Source organism: Neophocaena asiaeorientalis, unplaced genomic scaffold (genome assembly GCF_003031525.2).
Source record: "Neophocaena asiaeorientalis asiaeorientalis breed wild unplaced genomic scaffold, Neophocaena_asiaeorientalis_V1.1 scaffold438, whole genome shotgun sequence".
In the NCBI taxonomy this organism is placed as follows: domain Eukaryota; kingdom Metazoa; phylum Chordata; class Mammalia; order Artiodactyla; family Phocoenidae; genus Neophocaena; species Neophocaena asiaeorientalis.
Genome location: NW_020173491.1, coordinates 1932067 through 1952451, shown reverse-complemented (window position 1 = coordinate 1952451; position 20385 = coordinate 1932067). Strand labels below are relative to the sequence as shown.

Sequence of the window (20385 nt, the reverse complement as noted above, 5' to 3'; positions counted from 1 at the left end):
AAACGTATACCCACGCAAAAGCTGTTCATCACAGCATTATTCACAATAGCCAAAAAGTGGAAACAATCCAAGTGTCCATCAATTGATGAATGGATAAACAAAATGTGGACACAGTGAAATGTTATTCAGCCACATAAAGGCATGATACATACTACAACATGGATGAACCTTAAAAACACGCTAAGTGAAAGAAGGCACACACAAAAGGACACCTAAGCTATATAATTCCATTTACATGAAATGCCCAAAATAAGCAAATCCGTAGAGATAGAAAGTAACTGCCAGTGGATATGAGGCTTGTTTTGGGGGTGATGAAAATATTCTAAAACTTATTCTGATGATAGCTGCACACCTCTGTGAATATACTAAAAGACATCTGAACTGTACATATCTCAGTGAGGCTATTATCAGGGAAAAAAGAAAAAACAAGGACAAGCTGACATTACAGACCCCAAAAGATTCTGCCTCAACTTGTATGTTACCACAAAGCAAAATAAGAGGAATAGGAGAGTCTATAAGTCAATAGAAAGAAGACTTGTATATCCAGGTGGTAAATGACTTAACACAAACCCAAAACAAAATAACTTGACATTTTACTTAGCACATGGACCAAGGTAACAGGCAAATTGTTAACGCTTTTTGAAATACTGAAAGACCCAAAAAGGACCTAAGGATCCCAGGGTCAACATGTATCTAAGGCATTCAGAACTTTTAACGCAACATCAATCTAATCCGAGAGTCCCAATAGCTTCTCTACATGTCATTAGAGAGTCCATGAATCTGCGCCTGCCCACCTCAGCTCCCTCCTGGGCACTGCTGGTTTCACAGGATAATCCTCAAGCATCCACAGAAGTCAAAAACGAAAAAACAAAAACAAAAACTCTTTTCACCATTAACTTCCCTAACAATGAGCATATACTATATGTCCTTAAGTTTACCATTACTTAGGGAGTCTTGTCTCATTTTATGGAAAGTTATATAAATCTGAATAAGTCTTTGACATTCTCCATTGGAAGACACAACCACCCATTTCTGGAACTGCTGAATCCCTCATGTAATTACCTCTTTCCTGGGCATATGATCTTCTGGTCAAGGACAAACTGCCAATGTTCTAATTCAGTGGTGCCAAGTTCATTATCACCTCACTTTCAGATAAGAAAGTGATACGCGTGAGAAAAATCAGAACATTAACACACTAGAAACTTCAAAGTAGAATAATAATACAGCCAACACATTTACACACACCTCAACAAACACACACACCAACAAACCCATGAGGCAAAAATCTCACAACCACTATTCCATGACAAAAATAAGTAAACGGATAAAGCCCAAATCTACTTGGGGGTAGGGGGGTGCAGGGTAGGAGCCTGGGAGCCTTCAGAAAAGCGGTAACAGTTTCCCTCATTCACCGTTAACCTTCACAGTCTTTCTAACACATAATGAGACAAGCAATTTTACTTTGAGGAACACAGATGGAGAAACTGGCTCAAAAGTAAACAACACTTATAAGTATGTTTCTCATGCTTTATTCACAACAGAAAATGAAAAGCAACTTAGATGTCCAACAACAAGGGCGTGCTTTAGTAAACCCTGGTATATAGTTATGTAGGAAACTATGGTCTACCCTCTCCAAAAAACACTGCATCGTAGACTATGTAAATACACAGAAAAGACCATGCAAAATGTAAACTAGGAGAAGCAATAAGATCTTTCAAGTAGAAGAAAATTGTATATTTTTAAATGGATCTTTTACAATGACACTTAAATAAGAGTTTATGGAGACTAATATTAGTTGATAATTTTTAATGAAGAGCTTCTTTGAAGTGGCATATTTGTTGTTATTGTACAGTCAAGTTGATCAAATATACAATACAAATTACTGAATATACAACGTAAAGTTTCTAACACTATTATGAAAGGCAAGCACCAAAGAAAATGCAGAACTCATCAAATTCTCTTGATATTTCTTGCTGTTTTGACACAATTATTCTGGCTACCATTATCTGTTAATCATCTTCACATCACTAACCTAATTCAGCGTTTTTTATAAACTATTTCCAAGTCAGCAGCCAGCACAATGGCACTGGGCATGAAGACATTGAGGGTCTGCGGAGCAAACCCAAAACACTCCTCAAATTTTTGACAATTATAAACAAAAAAATTGCTCTGCTACTTGTGTGTCTTCACTGAAATATTTGCAAATTCAATGAAGTCCAGAAAATTCTCCTGAGTTCCCCTCCTCAACACTTCTGCAGCATGACCTGGCTGGAGGACAATTTAGCATTTTGCCCCAGCAATCACAGCACATGTGCACACAGAGGCATCCACAAGAATGTTCACTGCAGCACTGGAATAGGAAACAGTGGAAACAACATTTGTGCTCACCAGGAGGAAAATGGCTTTAAAAATTATGGTACAACTACACAGTTGAATTCTACACAGCACGTGAACTGACACGAAAAAATTTCCAAGATACATTATTTGGAAAAAACCAAAATTTACAAAATAAAGTCCACCCAGTAGGAAAAGTTCTGGGAGGATCCACAGGACACTGGAAACAATCACTACCTCTGAAGAAGAGGCTGGAGCTAAGAATAAGAATGGTGGTCAAAGGAGACTCCTGACTTTTCTGTAACGTTTTGAGTTTTTACAAGGAGAATAAATTCATGCCTTATTTCCATAATTATAATTTAAGAAAAATCTCTGGATCATAAATTGCATGTGATTTATCTAATATTCCACTAAGGGAATTCAAATCTGTATGAACACAGGTGGTTTGGGTCTAACTGATAAAGGGCATTGAAGGTGCCCTGTCTTCACATTTAAATACAAAAACACACTTCCCTCTGTACCTCTCCAACAATGTAAATATGTTTCCTTCCTTAAAAACAACCCCAGACACCCTCCTCGCCAAAAAAAAAAAAAAAAAGGAAAAAAGCACTTTTAGTACGAGACCGAATTTTTAAAAAATCTTACACATAATCTCAAACTCCTTAATAAGCGTTTTTACTTTTCATCCAAAAAACGATAGTGTTACAAAGCCTTAGCCAAACTTCACCTCATTAAGATGACGTCTGCTGCCCACATAACTATTTTGAAGTTGTTTCATTCACTTGGTCTGGTTTCAATCAATACAGAAAAGTTAGCGGGAAGACAAAGCTATTCCATTTTGAGCATAATTTCGGAGGACTTCCAGCACCTCATCTCCCGCCTCAACAAGGAACCCCTCTTATAGCAAGGGGGGTCCAAGGGATTCTGATAATTAGCCGGATTTGGGAACCCACGCTCTAAAAGTGGGTTTTAAGCAGTACCTCTCAACCCGTGCTGCATACGATTATTATTTTTTAAATATGACGTGAGAGCCACCACCCACTGCAGACCTATTAAATCAGAATCTCTGAGGAGTGGGTTCCCGTCATCAACTCTCCTTTTTAACTTCCTCAGATTGAGAACCCTGTGTTGAAGTAACTGGTTTAGGCGTTGCTCTTATCCAGCTCAGGAAGCAGAACACCATTATCTGCATGGTCCATAGGTAACGCAGTGGCAGCCAGCAGAGAAGCTGAAACACCAACCCCCAGTTTTATTTGAAATCACAGAGTTAGGCTAACAGGACCAGATTCTCTATAACTAAGATCCATTATAGACTAGGGCTAGTAAGAAGCCCTGGTTTCAACTAAAGATAAAGTCACTCCACTAACTTGAAACTTGGTAAAGTCATTTAACCTCTCTGAGGTTCAAATTATCAATTTTTTAAAGGACTGGAATAAATGACCTCCGAAGATACTCTGATCTCAAACCCCATGATCATTCTACCATATGGCCACAAATCAATCAAGTCCATAAGCAGAGTGCCCTTAAATAAATGCATGAATATCTTCTGCGAGTATCAGATTCATCATACATACAATTTTATGCTAATCTACACAAAAATTCTATTCATCATCACACCATAAGAAATCCTAACTGAACCTAATTAGATTCTATCAGATCAATCACAAGTGAAAATTAAACTAGTCACATAAGTCTCAAAATAAATACAGGGACTTCCCTGGTGGCGCAGTGGATAAGACTCCACGCTCCCAATGCAGGGGGCCCAGGTTCAATCCCTGGTTGGGGAACTAGATCCCACATGCATGCTGCAACTAAGAGTTTGCATGCCACAACTAAGGAGCCCGTGAGCCACAACTAAGGAGCCCTGGAGCTGCAAGTAAGGAGCCTGCGAGCCACAACTAAGACCCAACACAACCAAATAAATATTTCTTTAAAAATTAAACAAACAAATAAATAACTAAAACTATCAAAATAAACAATCTAATCCTACACCTAAAGCAACTAGAGAAAGAAGAACAAAAAAAACCCCAAGTCAGTAGAAGGAAAGAAATCATAAAGATCAGAGCAGAAATATATGAAATAGAAACGAAGAAAACAATAGCAAAGATCAATAAAACTAAAAGCTGGTTCTTTGAGAAGATAAACAAAATTGATAAACCCTTAGCCAGACTCATCAAGAAAAAAGGGAGAGGACGCAAATAAGTAAAATTAGAAATGAAAAAGGAAAAAAAAAAAAAAAAAGAAATGAAAAAGGTGAAATCACAACTGACACTGCAGAATTACAAAGGAGTATAAGAGACTACAACAAACAACTATATGCCAATAAAATGGACAACCACGAAGAAATGGACAAATTCTTGGAATGGTACAGATTTCCAAGACTGAACCAGAAAGAAATAGAAAATATAAACAGACCCATCACAAACAATGAAATTGAAACTAATTAAAAATCTTCCAACAGCTTTTCCGCCGGAACCACCATCTTCCAGTAATTCGCCAAAATGATCAACACAAAGGGAAAGAGGAGGGGCACCCTCTACATGTTCTCCAGGCCCTTTAGAAAATATGGAGTTGTTCCGTTGGCCACATACATGCGAATCTACAAGAAAGGTGATACTGTAGATATCTGGACACTGTTCAAAAAGTTTGGCAAAACTGGGAGAGTCTACAATGTTACCCAGCATGCTGTTGGCATCATTGTAAACAAACAAGTTAAGGGCAAGATTCTTGCCAAGAGAATTAATGTGCGTATCGAGCATACTAAGCACTCTAAGAGCCGAGACAGCTTCCTGAAACGGGTGAAGGAAAATGATCAGAAAAAGAAGGAAGCCAAATAGAAAGGTACTTGGGGTCAACTGAAGCGCCAGCCTGCTCCACCCAGAGAAGCACACTTTGTGAGAACCAATGGAAAGGATCCTGAACTGTTAGAGCCCATTCCCTATGAATTCATGGCATGATGGGTGTAAAGAAAATTGAAGACCTGGACTGTATAAATGTTTCTCTTAATTGAGTAGAAGTGTGTGACCCCCCTCCTCCAAACAAATATTAAAGCACATTTTAACTGTGTCCGAATTCAGTGGGTGACATCTTTTTACGTTTCAAATTCAGGGGGTTTTGTTCCTGAAAGATGTGAGGTCGTTTGTTGTGCAGTACACTCCACTAGTTAATAACCTGCTAGATATTATTTATAAACATTGGTACCAGTTTGAAAATAGTCTCTAAATTCCTACGAACAAACGATTTAAAATAAATGAATTAAAGGTTAAAAAAAAAATCTTCCAACAAACAAAAGTCCGGGACCAGATGGCTTCACAGGTGGATTTTATCAAACATTTAGAGAAGAGCTAACACTGCTCCTTCTCAAACTCTCCCAAAAGATTGCTGAGGGGGGAACACTCCCAAATTCATTCTACGAAAACACCATCACCCTGATACCAAAACCAGAAAAAGATACCACAAAAAAAGAAAACTACAGGCCAATATCACTGATGAACATAGATGCAAAAATCCTCAACAAAATACTAGCAAACAGAATCCAACAGCACATTAAAAGGATCATATACCATGATCAAGTGGGATTTATCCCAGGGATGCAAAGGTTCTTCAATATACACAAATCCATCAATGTGATATACCGTATTAATAAATTAAGAAATAAAAACCATATGATCATCTCAATAGACACAGAAAAAGCTTTTGACAAAATTCAACACCCATTTATGATTAAAAACTCTCCAGAAAACGGGCATAGAGGGAACCTACCTCAACATAATAAAGGCCATATACGACAAACCCACAGCAAACATCATTCTCAATGGTGAAAAACTGAAAGCATTTCCTCTAAGATCAGGAACAAGACAAGGATGTCCACTCTCACCACTATTATTCAACATAGTTTTGGAAGTCCTAGCCACGGCAATCAGAGAAGAAAAAGATATAAAAGGAATACAAATTGGAAAAGAAGAAGTAAAACTGTCATACAAACAAATGGGACCTAATTAAACTTAAAAGCTTTTGCACAGCAAAGGAAACCATAAACAAGACAAAAAGACAACCCTCAGAATGGGAGAAAATATTACCAAATGAAACAAGAGACAGAGGATTAATCTCCAAAATATACAAACAGCTCATGGAGCTCAATATAAAAAAAAAAAAAAGGTACTGATGAACCTAGTGGCAGGGCAGGAATAAAGACACAGACATAAAGAATGGACTTGAGCACACGGGGCAGGGTGTGGGGGTAAGCTGGGGTGAAGTGAGAGTAGCATCGACGTATATATATACACTACCGAATGTAAAATAGTTAGCTAGTGGGAAGCAGCCGCATAGCACAGGGAGAGCAGCTCGGTGCTTTGCAACAACCTAGAGGGGTGGGATAGGGAGGGTGGGGAGGAGGCTCAAGAGGGAGGGGATAGGGGGATATATGTATGCATATGGCTGATTCATTTTGTTGTACAACAGAAACTGACACGGTATTGTGAAGCAATTATACTCCAATAAAGATCTATTTAAAAAAATAATAAAAAGATATAAATAAATAAAACTATAAAAATAAATACATACATTTGGAATAAAGAAATTTTAAAAATAATTCAACCTTTTCTTTGTCAATGTTCTGATTAAAGGAAATTTTTTCCCATTTTTAAAAACTGTGGTTAAAACATGCATAAAATTTACCATTTTAACCATTTTTAAGTGTGCAGTTCTATGGCATTAAGACATACACATCTACTCAGCCATAAAAAGAAACGAAATTGATTTATTTGTAGTGAGGTGGATGGACCGAGAGACTGTCATACAGAGTGAAGTAAGTCAGAAAGAGAAAAACAAATACCGTATGCTAACACATATATATGGAATCTAAAAAAAAAAAAAAGGTCATGAAGAACCTAGAGGCAGGATGGGAATAAAGACGCAGACCTACTAGAAAATGGACTTGAGAACACGGGGAGGGGGAAGGGTAAGCTGGGACAAAGTGAGCGAGTGGCATGGACATATTTACACTACCAAACGTAAAATAGACAGCTAGTGGGAAGCAGCGGCATAGCAAAGGGAGATCAGCTCAGTGCTTTGTGACCACTTAGAGGGGCGGGACAGGGAGGGCGGGAGGGAGGGAGATGCAAGAGGGAAGAGTTATGGGGATATATGTATATGTATAGCTGATTCACTTTGTTATAAAGCAGAAACTAACACACCACTGTAAAGCAATTATACTCCAATAAAGACGCTAAAAAAACAAAAAAAGACATACACATCTTGTGAAACTATCACTACTATCCATCTATAGTACTTTTTTTTTTAAACCACTTTACTGAAGTATGACTGACACATAATATAACCATACTTGTAAAACTATCACCAACCATCAAGGCCAAAAACATATCCAGCACCTCCCAAAAGTTTCCTCCTGCCCCCTTTATTTACTTTTTTAATGTGTGTGGTAAGAATACGTAACAAAAGACATACCCTCTTAGCATATTATAGTATACGATATAGTACTATTAGTTATAGGCACCATGCTGTATAGATCTTCAAAACTTGTTTATGCATAACTGAAACTTTGCTTCAGAACTTGTTTTTTTTCTTTTTTTTGTTTGCGTTCGGTCTTCATTGCTGTGTGCGGGCTTCCTCTAGTTGCGGTGAGCTTTTTTGCGGTATGCGGGCCTCTCACTGCTGTGGCCTCTCTCGCTGCGGAGCACAGGCTCTGGACGCACAGGCTCCGCGACCATGGCTCACAGGCCCAGCCGCTCCGCGGCATGTGGGATCTTTCCGGACCGGGGCACGAACCCGTGTCCCCTGCATCGGCAGGCGGACTCTCAACCACTGCGCCGCCAGGGAAGCCCTCCACAACTTTTTAATCTTCCCCTAATGAAACTCTGTACCCATTAAACACTAACTCCCCATTCTCTTCTCCCCCGCCCCCAAACCCCTAGCAGTCACTGTTCTACTTTCTGTCTCTATGAATTTAACTACTCCCTAGGTATCTCATAGAAGTAGAATCTCATTCAATTCTGTCCTTTGTGACTGGCCTTTTTTTTCACTTAGCACGTCCTTAAGTTTCACCCATGTTGTAGCATGTGTCAACTTCCTTCCCTTATAAAGCTGAATGATATTACATTGTGTGTATATTACAACATTTTGTTTACCCATTCATCCATCAATGAACACTTGGGTTGCTTCATTCTGATTTTTTTTTTTTTTACTGTATGTTACTTTGAAGTCACATACAATAAAAATGAGAGAACCTTACATCATCACATTTCTTGGGGTGTGGGGGAAAGACCTGTAAGCAGATCACATTCTGGGCCATAAAACACACCTTAAAAAATTTTAAATCATACAAAGTATACTCTCAGACCTCAATGGAATTAAACGAGAAATCAGTAATTTAAAAATAGCTGGAAAATCCTAAATATAATATTTGAAGATTAAATATGCAATACTTGGAGACTAAATAATTGGGAAATTAAAACTTGGGTCAAAGAAGTTGTCTCAAGAGATAGTCCTAACTAAATGAAAGTGAAAATATAACTTACCAAAACTTGTGACATGCAGGGAAAGCAGTACATAGAGTAAAATTTATACCACTGAATGCAAATATTAAAAAAGAAGAAAGGGATTCCCTGGTGGCGCAGTGATTGAGAGCCCCCCTGCCAATGCAGGGGACGTGGGTTCGAGCCCTGGTCCGGGAAGATCCCACATGCTGCGGAGCAGCTGGGCCCGTGCGCTACAGCTGCTGAGCCTGCGCTCTGGAGCCTACAAGCCACAACTACTGAGCCCACATGCCACAACTACGGAAGCCTGCATGCCTAGAGCCTGTGCTCTGCAACAAGAGAAGCCACCACAATGAGAAGCCCACGCACCACAACGAAGAGTAGCCCCTGCTTGCTGCAACCAGAGAAAGCCTGCGAGCACCAATGAAGACCCAGTGAAGCCAAAAATAAATAAAATTTATAAAAAAATAGAGAAAGAAAAGAAGAGAGACCTAAAATTCAATTATCTAAGTTTCTACCTTAGGAAACTAGAAAAAGGTGAACAAATTATGTTCAAAGTAAGGACGAGAAAAATAATTAAAATTTGAGCAGAAATCAGTGAAAAAAGAAATCTATAGAGAAAAATCAGTGAAACAAAAGCTGACTCTTTGGAAAGATCAATGAAATGGATAAACCTCTAGCCAAATTGAGAAAAAAGAAAGAAGACACTAATTACTAACATCAGAAATGAATGAAGGGCCATCACTACTGATCCTATGGATATCAACAGGAAGATAAAGAAATATTATGAACCCACAAATTGATAACCTAGATAAAATACACCAATTCCTTGAAAGAGACAATCTACCAGGATTTATACAAGAAGAAAAGAACAATCTGAATAGGCCTATGTCTATTAAGGAAACTGAATCAATAACTAATAACGCTCTTAAAATAAAAAGCAACAACCCCAGATGGGTTCACTAGGAAAATCTACCAAAGATCTAAGGAAGAAATTATCTTAATTTTCTACAATCTCTTCCAGAAAATAGAAGCAGAGGAAATCGTTTGTAATGTATTCTCTGAGATGATTACCCTAATCCCCAAACCAAAGACATTATAAGAAAAACTACAGACCAATCTCTCTGATGTATCTCTGAACACAGATGTAAAAATCTTGAACAAAATATTAGCAAACCAAAACAAAAAAAAAAATTAGCAAACCAAATACAACAATGTACAAAAAGAATTATACACCATGACCAAGTGGGATTTATTCCAGGTATGCAAGACTGAGTCAACATTCAAAAATAAATTTATGTAATCCATCACATCAACAGGCTAAAGAAGAAAAATCCTATAATCATATCAAATAGACAGAAAAAGCATTTGAAAAAAATCTAACACCCAATCAAAAACACTCAGGGGGCTTCCCTGGTGGCGCAGTGGTTGAGAGTCCACCTGCCGGTGCAGGGGACACGGGTTCGTGCCCCGGTCGGGGAAGATCCCACATGCTGCAGAGAGGCTGGGCCTGTGAGCCATGGCTGCTGAGCCTGCACGTCCGGAGCCTGTGCTCCGCAGGGGGAGAGGCCCGCGTACTGCAAAAAAAAAAAAAAAGCACTCAGGAAGGGAATTCCATGGTGGTCCAATGGTTACGACTGCAGGGGGCACGGGTTCAATCCCTAGTTGGAGAACTAATGTTCCCCCATGCCTCATGGTGCCCCGCCCCCCCCCCCCGCCAAAAAAAAAAACCCTCAGGAAACCGGAAATAGAGGGGAAGTTACTCAACTTGATAAAGAACATATTACAAATATCTTACAGCTACTTAATGATGTAAATTAGATGCTTTCCCACTAAGATTAGGGACAAGGCAAGATGTCCACTCTCACCACTCCTAATCAGCATCATATTGGAAGTCCTAATGCAATAGAACAAAACAAGGAAATAAAAAGTGTACATATTGGAAAGGAAGAATAAAATTGCCTTTGTTTGCTACTGACATGATTATCTATGTAGAAAATCCCAAAGAAGTAACAAAAAAATTCCTGGAACTAATAAGCCATTATAGCCAGGTTACAGGATACAAAGTTAATAAACAAAAGTCAATTGCTTCCTTATATACCAGCAATAAACAAATGAAATATGAAATTTAAAATGCAATACCATTAAAAAAAAACCCAAAACAGAAATACTTAGGTATAAATGTAACAACATATGATCAAGATCTATATGAAGAAAACTACAAAACTCTGATGAAAGAAATCAAAGATCTATTCCATTTCTTTGCAACTTGATCTACAGATTCGATGAAATCCCAATCAAAATTCAGCAAGACATTTTGTACATATCAACAAACTGATTCTAAAATTTATATGGAAAGGCAAAAGATCCAGAATAGCCAAAATAATATAGAAGGAGAAGAACAAAGTCAGAGGAATGACAACACCTGACTTCAAGACTTACTATGATGCTAAAGTAATCAAGACAGTGTGGTACTGGCGAAAGGCTAGACATGGAACAGAATAGAAAGCCCAGGGCTTCCCTGGTGGCACAGTGGTTGGGAGTCCGCCTGCCGATGCAGGGGACAGGGGTTCGTGCCCCGGTCCGGGAGGATCCCACGTGCCACGGAGCGGCTGGGCCCGTGAGCCATGGCCGCTGAGCCTGCGTGTGCGGAGCCTGTGCTCTGCAACGAGAGAGGCTGCAACAGTGAGAGGCCCACGTACGGCAAAAGAAAAACAAACAAACAAACAAAAATAAAAACACAAAACTATAAAATTCCTAGAAGATAACCTAAGAAAAAATTTAGGTGACCTTGAGTTTGGCCATGACTTTTCAGACACAATACCAAAAGCACAGTCCATAAAAGAAAATTGCTAAATTGGACTTCACTAAAAGTAAAAACTTCTGCTCTGCAAAAGACACTGTCAAGAGAAGGAAAAGGCAAGCCATCGACTGGGAAAAATTTTTTTACAAAACACATATTTAAGGGACTTCCCTGGTGGTCCAGTGTTAAAGAATCCACCTTGCAATGCAGGGGATGCAGGTTCAATCCCTGGTCGAGGAAATAAGATCCCACATGCTGCAGGGCAACTAAGACCGCGCACCACAATTAATAAGCTCGCGTGCCTCAACTAGAGAGCCTGCGGGTCGCAAACTACAGAGTCCACGCGCCCTGGAGCCTGCCTGCGCACCACAACTAGAGAAGAGGAAACCCATACACCACAACTAGAGAGAAGCCCGAGTGTCACAACGAAGAGCCCGCGCGCCACAACGAAAGATCCCATATGCTTCAATGAAGATTCCACACGCCGCAACTAAGACCCGACGCAGCCAAAAATAAATATAATAAATAAATAAATAATTTTTTAAAAATACATATTTAATAAAGGACTGGTATCCAAAATATTTAAAACTCAACAATAAGAAAATAACCTAACTGGGCTTCCCTGGTGTCGCAGTGGTTGAGATTCTGCCTGCCAATGCAGGGGACACGGGTTCGAGCCCTGGTCTGGGAAGATCCCACATGCCGCGGAGCAACTAAGCCCGTGAGCCACAACTACTGAGCCTGTGCGTCTGGAGCCCGTGCTCCGCAACAAGAGAAGTCGCAATAGTGAGAGGCCTGCGCACCGCGATGAAGAGTGGCCCCTGCTTGCCCCAACTGGAGAAGGCCCTCGCGCAGAAATGAAGACCCAACACAGCAAAAATAAATTAATTAATTTTAAAAAAAGAAAGAAAATAACCTAACTTACAAATGAGCAAAACATGGAGTATCATCTATAAAAATATCAAATTCTATGCGGTACACCTGAAATTAATACAATACTGTAAGTCACCTATACTTCAGTTAGAAAAAAAAAAAAAAGCAAAATACCTGAGGAGACACCTCACCAAAGAAAATACAGATGACAAGTATAAGAAAAGATACCTGACATCATATGTCATTAGGGAACTGCAAATTAAAACAATGATATACCACTATACACCTATTAGAATGGCCAAAATCCAAAACACTGACAACACCAAATGCTGGAGAGGATGTGGAGCAATAAGAACTCTCATTCATTGCTGGTGGGAATGCAAAATAGAACAGCCACTTTGGAAGACAGTTTGGTAGTTTCTTACAGAACTTAATATACTCTTACCATCCATCCAGGAATCTCACACTCCTTGGTATTAACCCAAAGGAGCTGAAAACTTATGTTCACGCAAAAACCTGCGCACAGATGCTTATAACAGCTTTATTCAGAACTGCCCAAACCTGGAATGACCAAGATGTCCTTCAGCAGGTAATTGGATACATAAGCTGTGGTACATCCATACAATGGAGTACTATTCAGCAATAAAAATGAGCTATCAAGCCAGGAAAAGATACAGAGGAACCTTAAATGCATACTGCTAAGGGAAAGCAGACAATCTGAAATGGTCACATACTGTATGATTCCAACTATATAACATTCTGGAAAACACAAAACAATGGAAACAATAAAAAGATCAGTGGTTGCCAGGGGCTCAGGGGGAGAGAGAGATGAACAGGTAGAACACAGGATTTTTAGGGCAGTGAAACTATTCTGCGTGATATCATTCTGTATAATGATGGATACAAGTCATTATATACATTTGCCAAATCCACAGAATGTACAACACAAAGAGTGAAACGTAACAGTAAACTATGGACTTTAATTAGTCGTAATGTATCAACATATGGCCCATCAATTGTAACAAATACAATAAATACAATATATTAATTATAGAGGAACTGGGGTGGGAGTGGGGAAGTGAGGGAGTATATGAGAACTCTACTTTCTGTTCAATTTTTCTGTAAACGTAAAACTGCTCAAGAAAAAATCATATACACACACATACACACATAAATATATACATAAAACACACACACACACACACACACACACACACACACACACACACACGGCTCTTGGGGAAGGAAAGAGGAACCAGCTACTTCAGAACAGAAATGTCCATGAATATCTCCACTTTGCCCAGGTCTCACAGTTTTCCCTGCCTACTGACTCCCCAGAGGGGCGACCACAAACTCCTAAGGAAGCTGAAGCCAAACCATGATCTTGAGGCTCGATTCACGTCATCATCTTGGAGCCTTCCTTTACAGAGGTCATACTGCCCTTCCTTTACACACCTTGCTACATGGCTTTTATACGTAAATAGTAACCTTTAAAAAAAGTATTTGATTGGAGGTAAAGTGTTAAACATTTACTCCCGGTAGGAATCCTTCCTATAATGCTGTATGGGTTACAGCATTCTTTAGCCTAAGGTTAAAGAATATTAGCACAAGATGAAGAAACATAATCCAAGTTCAATTTAAAGGAAAAATAAATGTATTACTCTGGTTGTCAAGTTAAGGCTGTGAGAATTCTGTCTCCTGAGCAGAGGCTCACAGACCACTACATCCATCATGGTTTTCTTCAGCTACCACAAGCTGAAAGCAAAGGTCAGGTGTGCCTGTGGGCCAAGGGCTCCCCTGACAGTCCCAGCCACCGACCAAAGGTCACGTACAGTTCACTACTTCCTCTTCCACACACCAGGCACTAGTCGGCCCAAAGCCCACTTCAGCTTCCTGCAGCCCACCTTGCTTCTCTTTCCTGAGGGATGACAGCTCATTAACAGAGCTAGTTAAAAGTTATATCCCCTTTCTCACTCTTATCCTGTTTTCCCTATGGGAACCGTACCCTCAGGACAACCAAATGGTTGAGGAGGAAAAGTTTCTCCTTTTAGGAGTATTTCAGCTAATAAATGATAAAGGATCAAGAGAATAAGAAGATCCCACGTTTACAACTCTAATAATGAACTAATATTTATAGGCAATGATCATTAATGGCTACTAATATCACAAAAATAAAGACATTCAGATACTATATGTGTCCTGGGAAAAGTACACACCACCCTCTAAGAAGTATTCTTGCAGAAAACAACAACAAATCTAAACAAGCCTCTAGATCTAATTACAAATTTATAGAAAATACAGGGGGACACAGAACATATTAAATTGACACCACAGGAATGCAATTAGCAAAACTCAGAAAGTAGAAAAATCTATAGGAAAAACACCCCAGCTTCTTCAACAAATAAATTAATGGGGGGAAAACAGACAGCAGACAAAGCTGTTGATTAAAAGATTAAAAAGGCATTTCAACCAACAGCAATGCAAGAAACTCATTTGGATTCTGATTTGAACAAACTGTTAAAAAAAATTATGGCACAATTGGGGAAATATAAACATTGGGTATTTGAGGTAACTAAGGAATTATTGTTAACTTATTCAGGTGTAATAATAGTATCACGATTATGGTTTCTTTTTTTTTTTTTTGCGGTACGCGGGCCTCTCACTGTTGTGGCCTCTCCCGTTGCGGAGCACAGGCTCCGGACGTGCAGGCTCAGCGGCCATGGCTCACGGGCCCAGCCGCTCCGCGGCATGTGGGATCTTCCCAGACCGGGGCACGAACCCGCGTCCCCTGCATCGGCAGGCGGACACTCAACCACTGCGCCACCAGGGAAGCCCTATGGTTTCTTTTTAAGTCCTTATCTAGAGACGCATGCATACAGAAAGGTTTATATGAAATGATGCGACATCTGGAATTTGCTTCAAAATAATGTGAGGTGGAAATGGACTGGCATGCAAGTGAAATGAGTTTGGCCACGGGTTGATGATGACTGTTGAAGTTGTGTGATGAGTACATGGAAGTTCATTATCTATTCTGTGTACTTTCATACCGTTTGTGATTCTCCATAATAAAAATGTTTTAAAAAATGAAGTAGAGGGCTTCCCTGGTGGCGCAGTGGTTGAGAGTCCATCTGCCGATGCAGGGGACACAGGTTCGTGCCCCGGTCCGGGAAGATCCCACATGCCGCGAAGCGGCTGGTCCCCTGAGCCTCGGCTGCTGAGCCTGCGCGTCCGGAGCCTGTGGGCCGCAATGGGAGAGGCCACGGCAGTGAGAGGCCCGCGTACCGCAAAAAAAAAAAAAAAAAAAAAAAAAAAAAAATGAAGTACAGTAATTTCAGATCTCAAATTTCTCTAAGATAAACCATTATAGCCCATCATAGTAGATGCTGCTCCCCATCTATCTCGATTATGCTAAATACTACACAGTCAGCCCTCCGTACCCGTGGGTTTCACATCCAAACAATCAACCAACCACAGATCAAAATCTCAATCCGGACTTCCCTGGTGGCGCAGTGGTTTAAAAAAAAAAAAAAAAAAAAAAAAAAAAAAAAAATCTCAATCCGAGGTCGGTTGATTCCTCAGATGCAAACCCCACAGATACGGAGGGCCAACTGTATTCCTTGCACTGCACCATTTTATGTAAGGGATTTGAGCATCCCCGTGTTTTGGTATCCATCCTGGAACCAATCCCCTATGGATACCCAGGGACCACTGTATATCCAACCTATCCTTTTAGGGATTGTCATATGAAACCTGTATAACCAATTTTTCCTTTCCAACCCTCCACAACCTAACCAATCTTTCAAAACATTAGCAAAAAATCTCTACTCTTCTCAAAGTTTGCCCTTACCTCACTAGTCAAAAGCAACCTCTCAACCTTATCCAGTTTATCCAACCAGACCATAATTTCTTAGAAGGCAGAGAATGTTTTACTGTCTTTACTTCCCACAAAAAGCCTAGTGCAGTGGCTTGCATACAGCAGTAGATTATCCAACCAAAAAACCGTGTGGATCATCCTGGTCTGTTTGGAGATGAGTCGCAAAATCAACAAGTAATAAAGAACGAAAAGAAGAGGACATGTTTACAAAATCTATATGTCATAAAGAATGGATGAACATATTGTGATAGATCCATACAATAAAAATGCTACTCGGCATTAAAAAGTAACAAAGAACACTATATTACACACAATATGCATGAATCTCCAAAACATCATGCTCAGAGAAGTCAGGCACAAAAGACTGCCCAGCATATAGAATTCCATTTACTCAAAACCCTAGAAAAGGCAAAAGTGGTTGCTCAGGGGAAGCGATGGGGTAAAGCAACTGACTGTAACGGGCATGAGGGTACTTTCTGAGTGATGGAAATGTTCTATATCTTCTTCCTACATTTTGATTGTTGTGGTCACACAACTGTATATATTTCCAAAAGTCACCTATCTGTACAATTTAAATGGGTGAATTTATTATATATAAATGATATCCTAATAAAAGCTATTTATAAACCATAAAATTAGAATTAAAAATTACATGTATTTGTAATAGGACAGAACAAGGGCTCTTATAAATAAGACCAACATCTCCAAGAAAAAGGAACGAAACTGGGTCATTTGCAGAGATGTGGATGGACCTAGAGTCTGTCATACAGAGTGAAGTAAGCCAGAAAGAGCAAAACAAAATCGTATATTAACGCATATATGTGGAATCTAGAAAAATGGTACAAACACCCTATTTGTAGGGCAGGAATAGAGACGTAGACATAGAGAACGGATATGTGGACAGAGGGGAAAAGGGGTGGATGGAATGAATTGGGAGATTAGGTTTGACATAAAAACACTACCACTGGGGGTGGCAGGGAGGTCCAAGAGGGAGGGGATATAGGCATACATATAGCTGATTCACTTCATTGTACAGCAGAAACTAACACAACATTGTAAAGCAATTATACTCCAATTAAAGAAAGATAGGCAAGGGAAATAAGAAATTGAAAAGAAAAATAGCCAATTAATGTGAAGGCATGTGCAAATGAAACCAGTAAAATACTATTTTTTACCTGTAAAATTGGCCAAAAATGTTTCCTTTTGTATTGGTATTTGCTTTTATTTGTAACATGCAGCATTGGTGAAGGTTTAGGGAAAATTCGGACTCTTGCACACTGCTAATGTAAGGGTAAACTGACCCAATCTTTCCACAGGAAAATTTGGCAAAAGCCTTAAAAGATATAAACATTCTCCAGTCTAAAACTTTATCCTCAAGAAATAACCATGTGGCAAGACAATTTATGGAGAAAGAATGATCTTTAACAAATGGTGCTGGGACAACCTCATATCCACAGGCAAAAGAATGAACCTAGACCTCTACCTCACACCATATGCAAAAGTGAATTCAAAATGGATCAAAGACCTAAATTTAAGAGCTAAAACTGTAAGACTCTTAAAAGGCAAAATAGGGGTCAATTTTTGTGATCTTGGCAATGGTTTCTTAGATATGACACCTAAAGCACAAGAAACAGAAAAAAAAAATAATAGACAAATTGGAATTTATAAAATAGAACAAACAAATAAAACTTTGTGCCTCAAAGGACAATATCAAGATAATATAAAGACAATCCACAAAATGGGAGAAAATATCTGCAAAACATCTATCTGATAAGGGTCTAAAATCCAGAATATATAAAGAACTCTTACCATAAACAATAAAAAGTCCACTAGAAAAAACTGGGCAAGCAACTTAAATAGACATTTCTCCAAAGAAGCTTTACACGCAGCCTACAAGCACATGAAAAGATGCTCAACACCCTTAGTCGTTAGGGAAATGCAATCAAAACCACAATGAAGGCTTCTTTGGTGGTGCAATGGTTGAGAATACGCCTGCCAGTGCAGGGGACATGGGTTCGAGCCCTGGTCGGAGAGGATCCTACATGCTGCGGAGCAACTAAGCCTGTGTGCCACAACTACTGAGCCTGTGCTCTGCAGCCCACGAGCCACAAGTACTGAGCCCGCGCGCCTAGAGACCGTGCTCCGCAACGAGAGGGCACTGCGATGAGAAGCCCACACGCACCACAACGAAGAGTAGCCCCCGCTTGCGCCAACTAGAGAAAGCTCGCGCACAGCAACAAATACCCAACGCAGCCAAAAATAAAATGAATTAAATAAATTTTAAAAAACACAGTGAGATACTACTTCACACTCCCTAGGATGGCTATAATCAAAAAGACAGATAATGAAAAGTATTGACAAGAACATGGAGAAACTGGAAACCTCAGACATTGCTGGTGGGAATGAAAAATATTATAGCCACTTTATATGACCCAGCAATTCCACTCCAAGTTATTTACCCAAGAAAAATGAAAACACATGTCCACAAAAAAATCTGTACATGAATGTTCATTATTTATAATAGCCAAAAAGTGGAAACAACCCAAATGTCCATCAACTAATAAATGGAAAAACAAAATGTGGTATATACATACACTGGAATATTTAGGCATAAAAAGGAATGAAGTACTGATACATGCTACAACACAAATGAACTCTGAAAACATGCTAAGTGAAAGAAGCCAGACACAAAAGGCCACATATTATATGATTCCATTCTTATGAAATTTCCAGAATCATAAATTCACAGAGACAAAAAGTCTGTATGAGGCTTCCAGGATCTGAAGGGGAAGGGGATAGTGGAGTGATAATGGGTACAGGGTTTCTTTCTGTGGTGATGAAAACGTTCTGGAATTAGATAGCTGTGATGGTTGCACAATCTTGTAATGGTCTAAAACCACTGAATTGTACACTTTAAAAGGGTGAATATGATAGCATATGAATTTTATCTCAGTAAAAATAAGTAGAAAAATAGAAGAAATAATCCTCACTGTGGCACAGGCTCAGCTAAAAACATGTCTTTTAAAAAACAAGACTGGGGCTTCCCTGGTGGCGCAGTGGTTGAAAGTCTGCCTGCCGATGCAGAAGACACGGGTTCGTGCCCTGGTCTGGGAAGATACTGGGAAGATCCCACATGCCACGGAGCAGCTGGGCCCATGAGCCATGGCCGCTGAGCCTGCACTCCGTAACGGGAGAGGCCACAACAGTGAGAGGCCCGCGGAACGCAAAAAAAAAAAAAGAAAAAAAAAAAAAAAAAAAAAAAAAAAAAGATTGGAAACAAACTAAATGTTCAACTGGGGATTGGTGAAATAAATTAAGGTGCATTCAATCACTGGAATACCATGTCCACACACAGTAGGTACACAGAGTCATACTAAAGGTAGTGGGGTATTTTTAAATGCTGTAGAAATGTATTTCATATGCAAGATATTTGTCACATTAATACATTTTTTTAAGTCAAAACAGTATGCCCACAATAGTCTGATACCCTTCTCCCAAAGTAGAAAACAATCTTAAGATAAAAACCAGTTCTAAGTTCTGGCCTCCAGATTGTGAGAGAATAAATTTCTATTATTCAAAAAAATTTTTTCTAGGGGCTTCCCTGGTGGCGCAGTGGTTGAGAGTCCGCCTGCCGATGCAGGGGACACGGGTTCGTGCCCCGGTCCAGGAAGATCCCACATGCCGCCGAGCGGCTGGGCCCGTGAGCCAAGGCTGCTGAGCCTGCGCGTCCGGAGCCTGTGCTCCGCAACGGAAGAGGCCACAACACTGAGAGGCCTGTGTACTGCTAAAAAAAACAAACAAAAAATTTTTTCTTTAAATTGGAAAAAAATTTTAAGTATACCCATAGTGGAGTCCATATTGATAGACAGAAAAAATGAAATATAGTAAGTGTATATATTATATATTAAATATATATATTGATAATATAAATTTTATATTATAAAATTTATATTATATTATTATATTATTATTATACATTATATTATTATACTATTATTATTTATTAT

General features: G+C 39.4%; 1 protein-coding gene and 1 pseudogene across 1 annotated transcript in view; one reads left to right on the top strand and one right to left on the bottom strand.

Moving 5' to 3' along the window:
• Nucleotides 1-20385, bottom strand: part of TENT4B (terminal nucleotidyltransferase 4B) — a 56137-nt gene that overhangs the window by 26067 nt on the left and 9685 nt on the right. The window lies entirely within an intron of this gene.
• On the top strand, nucleotides 4833-5291 carry LOC112401302 (60S ribosomal protein L21 pseudogene; annotated as a pseudogene).